The 13354-nt window shown below is 40.1% G+C and overlaps 1 pseudogene; it reads right to left on the bottom strand.

Moving 5' to 3' along the window:
- Window positions 1-2113: 2113 nt before the first annotated feature.
- Window positions 2114-12223, bottom strand: LOC138808612 (histone-lysine N-methyltransferase PRDM7-like; annotated as a pseudogene).
- Window positions 12224-13354: the final 1131 nt, after the last annotated feature.

The raw sequence follows: 13354 nt of genomic DNA, 5'->3' as shown, positions 1-13354 counted from the left end.
CCCAGACCCTGAGTTCAAATACGACAATGAACAACAAAAAAATGTGATTGGATAGTGGTATTTTCCATCTCCTAGGTTTATGATTATTCAATAATCAGAATTTATTGAGCATTTCCTATGGAAAAGAGGTATTTTTCCTCACCAGCAAGTGATTTATGATGCTGCAGAGCATGCAATGGATACCCTCTACTTCAGTTGATAATTGAGTGTGAATTTTTTGGGGTCCTATTAGAATAGCAGGTCAGGAGCAAAGCTGATAAGGATTCAAGCTCTCTGTTAAACCATACTGTAGCCATTTTGATTTTTGTTAAAGGAATAATTGATTTAGACATTGGTGGCTCATGGCTATAATCTTCACATGCCTTCCCTTGTATATTTGCCTATAGCCTATAGGCTGTTTAGCCCTCAACTTTGGTGGTGGCATGATTCGTTTATGGAATATACTGCCCAGAAAAATACAACTATGATATAAGCAATGTTTGACAAGGTATTAAATCCAAAGTTGCAATGGTAAGGATGTTTAGTGTTTAACTTTTTTCTTTAGTTATTTGCTTTTAAATGTTTGGGCTGGGAAGGTAGCTCAGTGGTAGAGTGCTTGCCTTGCATGCTGAGGCCCTTGGTTCAATTCCTCAGCACCACATAAGCAAAAAGAAAAAATCCAGAAGTTTTGCTGTGGCTCAAGTGGTAGAGAGCGCTAGCCTTGAGCTGAAGAGCTGAAGGACAGCACCCAGGCCCAGAGTTCAGGCCCCACGACCAGACCCAAAAAAAATAAAAAATAAAATAAATTAAATGTATTTGCTTATTTAATTTACCCGAGGAAATCAAAAGTTAATATTTGGGACTTTTGCTGAAATTTGAAACTAGGCAAGTAAGAGCACCCATTGTCCCCAAAGTCATCATTTGAAATTATTAAAACTTTATTCATATGTTTTAGTAGTCAGAAATTTGAGCCAATCATGGGAGCTCACACTCGTAATGCTATCTGCTGTGTCTTGACTAATGTAGAGAGGAATATGATTTGATGCTAGCCCAGGCAAAACATTCACAATATTGGATCTCAATCAATATCTGAAACCAATGCATTGTGCTTTTTATTTCATCTACTCAGAAAGGGTAAAAAGAAGGATTGTGGTCCATAATGGTCTGGTAATAAACATAAAACCATACCACAAAAATGTCTCAAGCAGAGCTGGGTGCACGTGACTCATGCCTGTAGTCTTAGCTACTCAGGAGTCTGAGATCTGTAGATTAAAGTTCAAAGCCATCCCAGGCAGTAAAGTCTGTGAGACTCATCTCCAATAAACCATAAAAAACCAGTAGTGGTGCTGTGACTCAAGCAGTAAATATTCGCCTTGAGCTGAAGAGCTCAGGGACAGCGCCCAGGCACAGAGTTTTAGACACATGACCAAAAAAACCAAAAATGACTAATGCAAAAAAAGCAGGTGTATGGCTCAACTGGTAGAGCACCTACCTAAAGTGCATAAGGCCCTGAGTTTAATTTCTAGGATAAAAACGAGGGAAGGATGTGAACATATGGAAGGAAGAAAAGAAGGAAGGGAGGAATTATTTTATATATTGTACTTGTCTAGTTATTTCATTAAGGAGGCTCCTCATTCCTTTTTCTTTTTTTTTCTGTCAGTTTTGGGGCTTGAACTCAGGTCCTGGATCCTGCCCCTGAGCTTTTGTGCTCAAACCTAGTGCTCTACCACTTTGAGTTACATGGTCAATTATGGGTTTCAGTGGTTAAATTAAAATAAGTATCTCATAGATTTTCCTGACCAAGCTGGTGTTGAACCTTGATCCTTAGATCTTAGCCTCTGACTAGCTAGACTTACAGGTATGAGCCACTGGCTCTGGGCACTCACTTGTTTTCTTTCTTTCTATTTTTTATCAGTCATGGGACATGAACTCTGGGTGCTGTCCCTGAGCTCTTCAGCTGAAGTGAAGCACTCCACCAGAGTCCACTTCTAGTTTTCTGATTGCTAATTGGGGATAAGAATCTCATTACAGAAGTTCCGAGGTAGATGGCAAAGGAGAACCTGGAGGCTAATCAAGCTCCAGCAAAGAAAGCAGTTTTAGTGTTCCTAAACACTGTTTAGTAAACAGTCCTACACTACAGAATCACTCCAAGTGTGCCATCAGGTACAGAGAGTTTGGCCAGAGAGGGAAAATCCACACAAGGAGGCAAAACTGAGCAATTGTCGGTAGCCAAGGCTGCAACGGATGCAGCGGCAGTGACAGTGGCTGTAGTGGCCATACCTATAGCAGAGAGAGTTCAGGAAAACAGCACCAGACACAGCGGGTGAGCAGATTCTACTCATCACCAGCAAGAACTGACAAAGAGCAGATATCTTCATCCTGCAGATCACACACCAGAAACAACTCAGGAACCAACACTCTGGCATGAGTAGAACGCTGACATCCTCACTCCTTATCTGGGAGCACAGAAGGGAAAGCCATCCCTCCCCAACCACCGGAGATCTCCATCTTCCATACTGACAAAGGCCCCTGTGAGCAACTAGCTCCAACTCAGGCCTTGGAAGAAAAGAATAGAGTCATTTAGTAGGTCACAAGAACCTGATCTAACCTGCGAGGCACAGCTCCACCCAGGGGAAAATCACCCAGCCCAGACAGAGGAAGATCCGCCTCCCACCTCAGGAGAGACTTTCTTCACTGTGTAAACAGAACCAGAGGCTGCCCCTCCCTACAGCAGTCTAGAAAATCAACTAAAATTCAGTAAACACAAACCCTGAGAATGGATCCAGGCTGGGTTCTGTGAGTGTCTCTGGAACTATCCCCTCAGGGAAAAGCTAGTTTGCTGAAAAGCCTCAACCCTACCCAGAACCTATCCTCATCACAGCATCTTGAAAGTAGAGGAAACAGCCATCTCCCTCTTTTGTGATACTCAAAGCAGATCTTCCTCCCATTGAACTAGCCTGGGAAGAGGATCACAAAATCCTGGGTAAAGCAGAGCATTATTCTGCCTGCTCAAACAAACTGACTTAAGAATCCAATCAAGCCACAGGAAAACCAAACACCACAAGCAGACCTGAGACTGCACCAAGAGAGTGGTTATGGACACAGTGGAGATAAAGGATCTTCCCATCACCTCTCCAAAAAATAACTCTTTTGGTAGCTTTTTTTAAGTTTTATTTTTTAATTGTTTTCTCTTAATCTTTTTTTTCCTCTCATAATGTTTATTTTAGGTGTATGTGTGTGTGTGCTTTTTTATATCTTCTGATCTTTTGGTACTTTTTTATTTTCTGTTTTTTCTCTTTCTTTCTTTTTTGAGTGACTTAATTGATATTATGCCCATCCCCATATATATATATACCCGTCGTCAATTATTAGACCTTATACCCCATGGTATATACACTTAATCCAGAAATTTATTACTCAATTCATAAGCTCTTAGGCTTAAATTCTTTAGTAGCAATATTATATCTTTATACCTATATAATTTCCTGTTTGTCTGTTTTTTGCTAGTCATGGGGCCTGAACTCTGGGCCTGGGCACTGTCCCTCAGCTCCTCAGCTGAAGACTAGTGCTCTACCACTTTGAGCCACAGCACCACTTCCAGCTTTTTCTGCTTATGTGGTGCTGAGGAATCGAACCCAGAGTCTCATTCATGCAAGGCAAGCACTCTACCACTGAGCCACTTTCCCAGCCCTAATTTTTAATAACTAATTTTAAGCACTTCTATTTTTTAGTTTTTCATGTCTCCTATGCCTCACCTCCTCTCATTCTATCCTTCTCTCAATACCATTTCTTTAAACTTACATAATTTTTAAGTGTTTCACTGTTTAAATTTAAATTTTTATTTCCATTTTTCTTCTATTCTTTTAAATCACTCTCCTATCATTCTGTCTAATCTATTTCTCTCTCTGAGATAAGAACTTGGTTAAATTCATTCTCCTTTTACCTCTCCATAGCCCTCTAATCAGTGGTATTTCTCTGAGGAATTACTGTCAATGTTGCCATGTGCCAATCCAAGGCCTCTCACAAAGTCTCCTAACCCAACCTGTCTGTGCCTCTGTGTGAGTTAATCATCATTGAACAACTGCGTTCCATGGTTTGTGAGACATTCGCTTCTGTGATCATATGCACATGAGGGCCCAAGAAGAGACTTCCCTGGAAGGAATGTCCTAAAATGCAAAACGTCTACTAGGGCAATGGAAACCCATGGTTGGGCATGCTTAATTTTTCACCTGTGCACTGAACTAACAGGAACACATTAAGACACACTAAGAAACCCTGATGTAAAGGATCAGAGGGCTGAGGGGAAGGGAGCCGCATGCTCAGGAATATAAATGGAGCTTACAAGCCACTGCAGGCTCTGACTTTCTATGTTGAAGTTAAGATTAACAGGCAGCCCAAGTTTCTAAGAACTCATTGTCTAGGCTATATGCCTCTTTCAGAACTTCTTTTCCTCCTCCTGTGTTTTGAAAACAACAGTTAGTACTGTGTTTCTCTCTCCTAGGGGCAATTTTTCTCTTCACACAATGCTTAAAGTAGATAATAGGAAGCTGAAATTAAAGTTAACAAGTATGAAGTAGCACACAGTGCTTGTCCTGAATTCCTGGACCTAAAAAGTTCCCAATTCTAAGCACAAAGTGATCATGGGTGTATCCTAACAACCTCCACTGAATGGAGAAATTTGAACAATTTTCCCAAGGCAGGTATTGTCCAGTACAGTAGTTACCACCTATAACCCTTGTTATTAGGATGGTTGTGATCTACTAGAACAATAAACTTGAAACTGGGCCAAGGCGAGACAACTTATCATTGCTAGAAACGGGGGAAGACAACTAGGAGAATGTTTCTCTGGCACAGACATGGATATAATTACAACAAAGTTCTAAATTGTGGCTCATCAGTAAAGACTATCAAGTCATACATCAATAAAGGTAATAACTAAACATAAAAATTAAAAAAAAAAACTATTTGGGTTTCCGTACTAACATGTTTTTAAAGGTGTGTGTGTGGTGTCTGAGATTTTGTATGGGGCAGCATTGGTTCTTAAAAATTATCCTATTGGCACTATCTTTAGGTTTCCCATTCAAGTCTGGTGGCATTCTAGCTGTACCACTTGAATCACACAATTCTTGACTTCTGTTGGTTAACGAGATAAACATGTAAGGTATATGTCAACCTTGGTTGGTTTCAAATTATGATCTTCAGATCTCATTCTCTGGAGTAGGTAAGGATATAAGAGTGAGCCACTATGCTCAGCCCAGTATTTCCAGTAAGTTACTTAATCTTTCTGAATCTCAGCTTCTTCTTTTGTGGAAAGTGAACAGAATTATTTTGTGTATCTTAGAATCTGGTGGGAGTTATGACTAGGTATAGGAAGTATAAGTGTTCGGGATGTGCAGACAGAGCCTGACAATCTCATAAAACTACTGATGTTTATATTGAAATGAATTAAAGGAATTGAAAACGATGGATTTTTCTTTTTTTTGTTTATCCATTTCTGGGCAGTGAGGGAGCCACAGAAATTCAAGGAGAACAAGGAAACAAATGCAGCAGTGATACTCTGTAGATATTATGTTGACAATCAACTATACCACTTGTGGGCAGGGAAAGGAGGGAAAAACAGAGAGAGAGCAAAGAAGTGATTAGATTTTTGAAAATGAAATGAACTCATTATCTAAATTACAAAATGGTGACCCGTATGTCCACTACATTAACAATAACAATTTTTTAAAGTCCAGGTTGATGATTCTCTCCTCCAGTTTTAGTTAGAGGACCTTGAGACTCAGGCCCACCTATAGAGTTTTCAAAGGTCAATTGATATGATAATTAATATAGAGCCAAAATCTCTTAACAAATGTTATAAAAAGTATTTCATTCGTAGTACTTCTTTCTGTTTGAATGGAGATTCTATATGTTATTGGCAGAGCTATGTTTTTTACTTTTTGTTTTCAGTATTTGTCAACTGTTGAAATCCTTCTTGAAGCTTTGGGACAGAGGTCTGCTATATCTTGGCACCCTGCCCCTAACTAAAATAGTAATCAACCTTTGAAATTAATTTACTTGTGTATGAATTTGTTTTATTTCTTTATTCATTTATATATTTATTTGTTTATTTATTTATTTTTGTCGCTGGTGGTGAAATCTGGGCCTGGTCGCTGCCCTCAGCTCTTCAGCTCAAGGCTAGTGCTCTACCACTCGAGCCACAGCACCACTTCTGGCTTTTTCTGCTTACGTGGTGAGGAGGAATCAAACCCAGGGCCTCATGCATGCAAGGTAATCTGTGTACCACTAATCTACCTTCTCAGCACCTATGAGGGGTATTTTTGTGCACGGGTCTATCAAGGAAATCTATTCAGAAATGTAATCATTTGCCACTAGACATTAATTATGAATTATCTGATAGTTAAAGGATAAATTGTTATCATTTTTACTAGGAATTGTTTGTCTTCCCATGCTAAAAACATGGAGGAGGGTATTTTAAACTAAAACTACAAAAGAAATTTAAGATCTTTGTGCTAACAAATGTGTCCAGTTATTACATTAAACAGAAAATTCAAACTTCATGAATACAGAGCTCAAACTTCTTATACTACTTATTTCAAAATGCAAATTAAAGGGAAAATCAGACAGGGGATAAAATTTATATTGTATGTTAATTTTTAAAGAGGAAAATAAGATCCTAGATGGCAGATTAAAGGCAAAGCAATATCAGAGCCCTATCTGCTCAATAAGAAATAAGAAGCTTATTTGAAAAAAAAAAAAACTGCAAAGTGCACATCAGGCAAAGGCAAGCAGTCAGAGCTTACCACCAACACAGAAATACCATATCTCTCAGAAAAAGGAAACAAGTTCAGACCAGTGCTCATCCTTATCCCTGATTTCAATAATACATATACACCCCCTACACACACACACACACACACACACAATGAATGTATGCAACAGCTCAACCTACTCACATACACTCAACATGAATCAAAGATCTTCCTGTAATATTTGAAACTTTAAGTTTCAAGTCATGTAAATAATTGATAATAGATGCATAAGTAATTATTTTTGAATAGCGCTCTACTGTGAAAGTGAGAATTCATGATGATTATAACTACTTTAAACATCTCTGAATCTCAAAAAAATTAAACAACACACAATCTGGGACTGCATTTCTACCAGCTATTCTGCAAAGGCTTAATAAGAAGATACTTATGAGATTTTGTGTACCAAAAATTAAATACTAAATTCAATTAATACCTGAGTAAGTGAAGAGAAAGATGATCAGAGAGACCTATGCTGCCTCCAGTTCTCAACCAGCTGTACACTTTGTCATCTTTGCTGCTGCTGGACCTTAGTTGTCTTCTCCAGTGCAGTGGCTACACTGGGGTTGGATTGGGCGTGGTAGGGAGATGAGTTTGGCCACATGGGAGGCCACACTGGGGTTGAGGTTTGGGGCAGTGTGGAGGGGAGAGGAGGCCTTGGCAGAAGCTGGTGAAGCAAGGAAAGAGGCAGGAAGCCGGAGGCTCAGGAAGCAGCATGCCCAAAGGCTGCCTGGTTCTGGAGAGTGTCTGTGAGGTGGGGTTGTTGGGGCAAATCCCATGGGGCCTGGTGGCCTGGTGAGAAGAGGAAGGAATCTCAAGTACTGCAAAGGAGGACAATGAAAATTAAGATCACAGTGGCTGAACAATTTCAACAACAAAGGTGGGGACATGGAGGTAAACTCTGGGGATGAGAGGACGGCAGCACTGGGCCAGTGGAGTTCAATCCTTTCTGGACATACCTGGAAGTGTGTGAGGACTGGCTCCACCACAGCTTTGGCCTCACACGACTTGAACGGGCACCCAGAATGGTCACCTCAGCCTCAGCCTGCCCCAGAGAGCCAGACTGGCATAGATGCTGAAGACCAAGCAGTGGCTGGGAAGCTATGCGCAACAGGGTGGAGGAAGCATGGCTGGTGGGTGCAGCTCCAGCCCAGCCAGGTCCAGGGCCAACGGGGAATTCAGACTGTAGATCTAGAGCAGGCAGTGTGCCCCAGACCAGTGGGACTTCCAGGGACTTGCATGGAGGCCAACACGTACATGTTGGGAACTTCATAAGCATGGCCCAGGCGTCTCCACGGAAAGGTGCATTCACTCCTGTGCCTCTCCTGTCTTCTGGACTCTCGCTGTCCTCCTGCTTCCTGCTGAAGTACCAGGCCATAGACCGCCCCCAAAGGCCAGCAGAGAGCCCTTGCCAATGTAAATGCAGGGGGGTCGTTTATTACAGCTCGAGCTGGACTCACAAATCTTCCCTGACACGCAGGTCAATAATTGTCAGTCCCAATCTCTTGGTCAGCAAGGTTTTTTTATTTTGTATGAAGCAGGTGGAAGGATCATTACAACACTGATTTTGTGATAGGTCGGTGGTTCGTAGTAAATCTAGTCTTAAATTTATTGGTTGGGGAATGATCATTTCCAGTAAGGGCAGGGACTTTCTAGCTTAGCAGTTACAGGATAGGTTAAATCATACATAGCAAGCATATTATAAGTTGGGGTAGGTGGGGCCAATCACAGGAATGCTGAGGGCACTATTCCTGGATTATTTCCCGACCTAAATTGCTTCCTGATAGAGTTGGGAGATAATCGGTCAGGGCAGTCTGAGATTACTGGACAGATCAGGGCTGTCTGGTTTCTTAGTTATTTTTACTGTTACATTTTCTTAGAACATGAACTGACACTCTTTTTCCAGTAGCAGATAACAGATATTTTCCTTAGAGTTTCTGAAATCACTGCCAACCTATTTGTCCTCTCACTGACACATCCAACTACAGGAGTCAACTTCTCCACGCCGATGACAGGCCATCTCGGAGATATTCACAGGGCTATGTTTCCTCCTCTATCTCAGGCCTTTCTACTGAAAGAACATCCTTACTAAAAACTTTTTAGTTGTTTCTAGTGAGGATGAAAAGTAAGGCCTAGTTGCAGCCATGGAACCAAGAATTGAGGGCCATGGCTAGAGCAAAATGCCCTGAGAAAAGATGGATTCATTTTTGTCAAAGACACAAGTCTCTATAGGAACTCTCATTCTAACTGATTTTCTTCCTAGTAATATATTCACAGAATATGTAGACTATGTAATGAATGAACAATGACATATGCATAATATTTGCGAATATGGAGGGAATTAAGAAAAAACTGCAATGACCAGAAGTAACTGGTTCTTTGAAAGAGAGCTGGTAGGTTCTTTGTTTGGTCTCTACGCCTTTTAGCACGGTATTTTGTATTGCATTCAAACATATGAAGTTCTTAAAATGTAAAATCAGGACAAATAGTTAAAAATAAGGAAATTTTCCTAATAAAGTATACAAACTGCATCTTTAAATTCAGAGATACTTAACTTGAAATTTTTCTCACGTTAAATTGCCTTTTGTTCCACCGAAGAGTTGATATTCGAAAATTCCTAAAGAGAATTATTTTTTTTTCTTTTCTTCCTTTTTAAGGAACCATAGTAAGGTCCACCTGTTTCTGCTGTGAGCTCTTTCTTCCACTTACTGCCCAGTTGCTGTCAATACTCATCCCCATACGAGACAAGCAGCTCACATCCTGCCTTGATGACATGACAGGTTTGGTAGAAGATCTACCTCTGATACTGAAAGGCCCTAGGATTCTGATTCTCAGCACACCTGCCACAGTTCATATACCTAAAGTTGAAGCAGGCACAGGAAGGAAACATAAGAGGGTAAGTTTCTGCTCCCTTTGGATCTACTCCTTATACTCATCCACTCTAGAACTCTAAGTGCACTGTTTTCAAAGCTCAGTTCCAGACTTCTCTTAATCCTTATTGTCACAAATAGATTGATTTCCAGATTCTCTAAATTGAGTTAAAGTTTATGTCATAGATTTTGGTGGGGACATGCATTCTGTTTCTAGATTAGCACACATCATTTGACATTTGGCCCAAGTAATTTTCCTTAGATTGGACTCACTCATGCACCTGTCTCCACTATGGTCCCATAGAAATTCAGAGAATCCTTTGTCTTATAAAGACAATAGAGGGAAATTTGTTTATTCATGATGTTGTTTCCTGATAAGACAATGGTTCCCCATGGCACAGGGTTGCAGGACATATCATAGAACCACTGCTTTCTGAACCTCACCACTGCTCCAACTCTGATTCTACGTGTTTGAGTATACCCTAATAGACTAAAGTTATTTCTTGTAGGTTGTTAGGGCACTATGTACTTTGCAAAAACTACGAAGAAAAATTATAGTTAAATACTCCTACAATGAAATTGTCCTTTCTATCTCCACATGTGTTTCGCAATTACTCAGGGAATATGATTTATTCAACTACTGAGGATAATTCTTTGACTCGTATACAGTATGTGCTTTACAGATGCAGGATCTATGAATGAAGTTTGGCCCTTTGGTTTTTCTTCTGATGTCTTAATTTTGTCTCTCATGGAAATTTTTATTTTGATACAGTACACATATTTATATGCATACATACATACATACATACATACATACATACATACATACATACCAGAGCTAATGATTGAACTCAGTAACTAAACTTACCTCTTGCAATACAAGCACTCTACCACTTGAACCACTAGCCCTTTTTGTGTTGTTTATTTTTGAGGTATTTTTTGTCTGTCAAGGGGCATAAACTCTGTGCCTGAATGTTGTCCTTCAGCTCTTCAACTCAAGGCAAGCGCTCTACCACTTGAGCCACAGCGCCGCTTTTGATTTTCTGCTGGTTAATTGGAGATAAGAGTTTCACAGCTTTTCTTCCATGGGCTGGATTTGAACCATGATACTCATATCCGAGCTTTCTGAGTAGCTACTTACAGGTTTGAGCCACCAGTGCACAGTTTGTTTTTGAGGTATTATTTATCCTGCTGTCCTGGGTTGCCATCCTGCTTGTGCTTGCCTGGGTTGCTGGAGATACTTCACTTTATCCAGCCATTGTACTTCCACAGTAGCTGGGATAACAAATGTGCACCAACGTGCTCAGCCATTGGTAGTAATCGGGGTCTTATAATCTTTTATGCTAGGAATGGCATCAGACTGAGATCTCATCATCTCTATCTCAAAAGTCCAAATTAAAGGTTGAGCTATGGAACCCAGCTATACTATTTATATTTTTATTTCTTGTCCATCAAATATTCATAATTTTGAAAGCACCAAGTACAGCAAAAGAAAAATGGAGATATGGGAATCCATATGTGTGATAATCAGGGTGCAAGTCTTCTGAGGATAATATCCTCTTAGGAACCATGAAAATGACTGCTGGACTCACTCCAGTTGGCCTGGGATTTATTTTTTGCATCTACACATAGAAGTTACTCCTTTTTGTGATCTGAGTTTCAGAAAGACAAGCTAAAGGCTTTTGGGTAATAATCGGCAAAATCACATTACTTGATTCCAGTGATGCTCTTTGAGCCTGCATGGACTCAGTAGTTGTGAACACATAAGATGCCGTCTACACATCTGAGGGGATTTGTCATAGTCCTAACAGAGGCTCCTTAAGCATGGATGCACTTTGCCTCTAACACACTCTGTTTATATGCACTATAATTTGATCCTAAATCAGCATGTCCATGTTTATGCAGATTCCACAAACACATACAATTATTTTGTCCATGTCCTAGCAATGTTTCATTGGAGGCACAGGGGGACACATGGAGTTAGAGAAAGGGGGGAAAGGGAGGGCATTTCTTACCATCTAGGAGTACCTATTGTCTGCATCTTCATCTTCTATGATCAAGCCCTCATAGGGGCTGAAGTGCAAACCCAATGGCAGATCAGATTCCTCATTCCATACTCTAAGCCTAGCCTCAGGGTACTGTACTGACGAATTCTCAGCCCAGTGGGCAGACTGAGGACTGAATGGTCATAATGCCCCTTGTCCACCACATTGTCTCTTACAAATATAGGTGGCCCATGAACAGTGTAGCTGGTGATGAAGAAGTTCTGACACTGCTCACAATCTGAGGCAAGAGAAGCAAAAATTAGTCAAGAAATATGTACATTCCCAGATTTAACAATCATGAGAAAGAGCACAGAATGCATATCATTGTCGCTTAGTTCTTCATGTGAAGTTACTAGAGTAAACCAGTAATTGGGGGCCAAATGACCTGATGAATTATTATAAAAGCACATTTGCCTTCTGTTTGAACAAGCACAGAGGGTTACTTACACAGGTAATCATCATCCTGGGGTTTACAGATATCTTCATAAGCATAACTCTTTCTTTCCTGTAGGATGTACATGCTCATTTTTACCTCCTTTTTCCTACGTCCAAGTTGAAAAACAATGGTTATTTAAGTTGGGGATCAACAATCTTTGTCCCTATTTCTTCAGAAAAGTAAAATCTCTTACTACCAAATTATCATTTATTCTTCTCACATACTCTGGTCCCCCATTAACTTTTGACTCAGAGATACAAAGACTTCATTTGAACACTAACTACAGGTTTCTAATTCAATTTTAAGTTTTGGCCATTCCCATTTTCAGGTTTAATTTCGACTTCATTAAATTTCTTATAAAGTGCTCTTTGATGAATTTATTCATTCAGAATATTTGTTGAGGGTATGTTAAGTATTGAGCAAAGACGTGGACATACAGGATTGAAAATGTGTGGTCACAGATTTATCAGATACTTTGCGTTTATCTGTTATTTTACCTTTTACTTATCATTTTCAGACAACATGCAGGCTGTACACATTTTTCTTGTCAGTCCTGGGGCTTGAACTCAGGGCCTGGGCACTGTCCCTGTGCTTCTTTTGCTCAAGGCTAGCACTCAACAATTGAGCCACATTGCCACCTCTGGCCTTTTCTGTTCATGTGGTTCTAAGGAATAGAACCAAAGGCTTCATTCATACAAGACACATAATCTACAACTAAGCCACGTTCCCAGTGCAGTCTGTGCATCTTTATCTATGTTCTTTAGATTAACATTCAGAAGTTCAGGGAGAATGTAAAATGTGTCATGGCCTAAGTGCCTCCAGGTGGATAATAACCCAAGTGTGTAACTTCATTGTGAAATTCTTATGTGCTGCTCATTGGAAACCTAATTACTAGTTCCACAGCTTAGTTCAGCCTATGTTTGAACTTTCCAAAGTCCATCTCACATAATCAGATTACCCTCAGCAACCTTGCTAGAATTACCAAAATTAGTAAATTTCCCAAATTATTTTCTCTTACCCAATTTTTGTTTGCAGTATTGTCCTTGCTTCTCCAAGAGGGAACACTGGTTTCTGGGCCTCTTCTAATCCACTTGACTTTGAGAAATTTATAATTCCTGAGAACTTCTTCAAACTAGGTTCCTTACCTAAGGTTGCCTTGGGCATTCCCTTCAATGAAAGTCACATATAGAATTGGAATGTATTTCCTAAGCCTTC

This window comes from Dipodomys merriami, unplaced genomic scaffold, assembly GCF_024711535.1.
Source record: "Dipodomys merriami isolate MVZ:Mamm:240054 unplaced genomic scaffold, mDipMer1.0.p SCAF_46, whole genome shotgun sequence".
In the NCBI taxonomy this organism is placed as follows: Eukaryota; Metazoa; Chordata; class Mammalia; order Rodentia; family Heteromyidae; genus Dipodomys; species Dipodomys merriami.
This window is presented reverse-complemented; position numbering and strand designations above follow the sequence as displayed.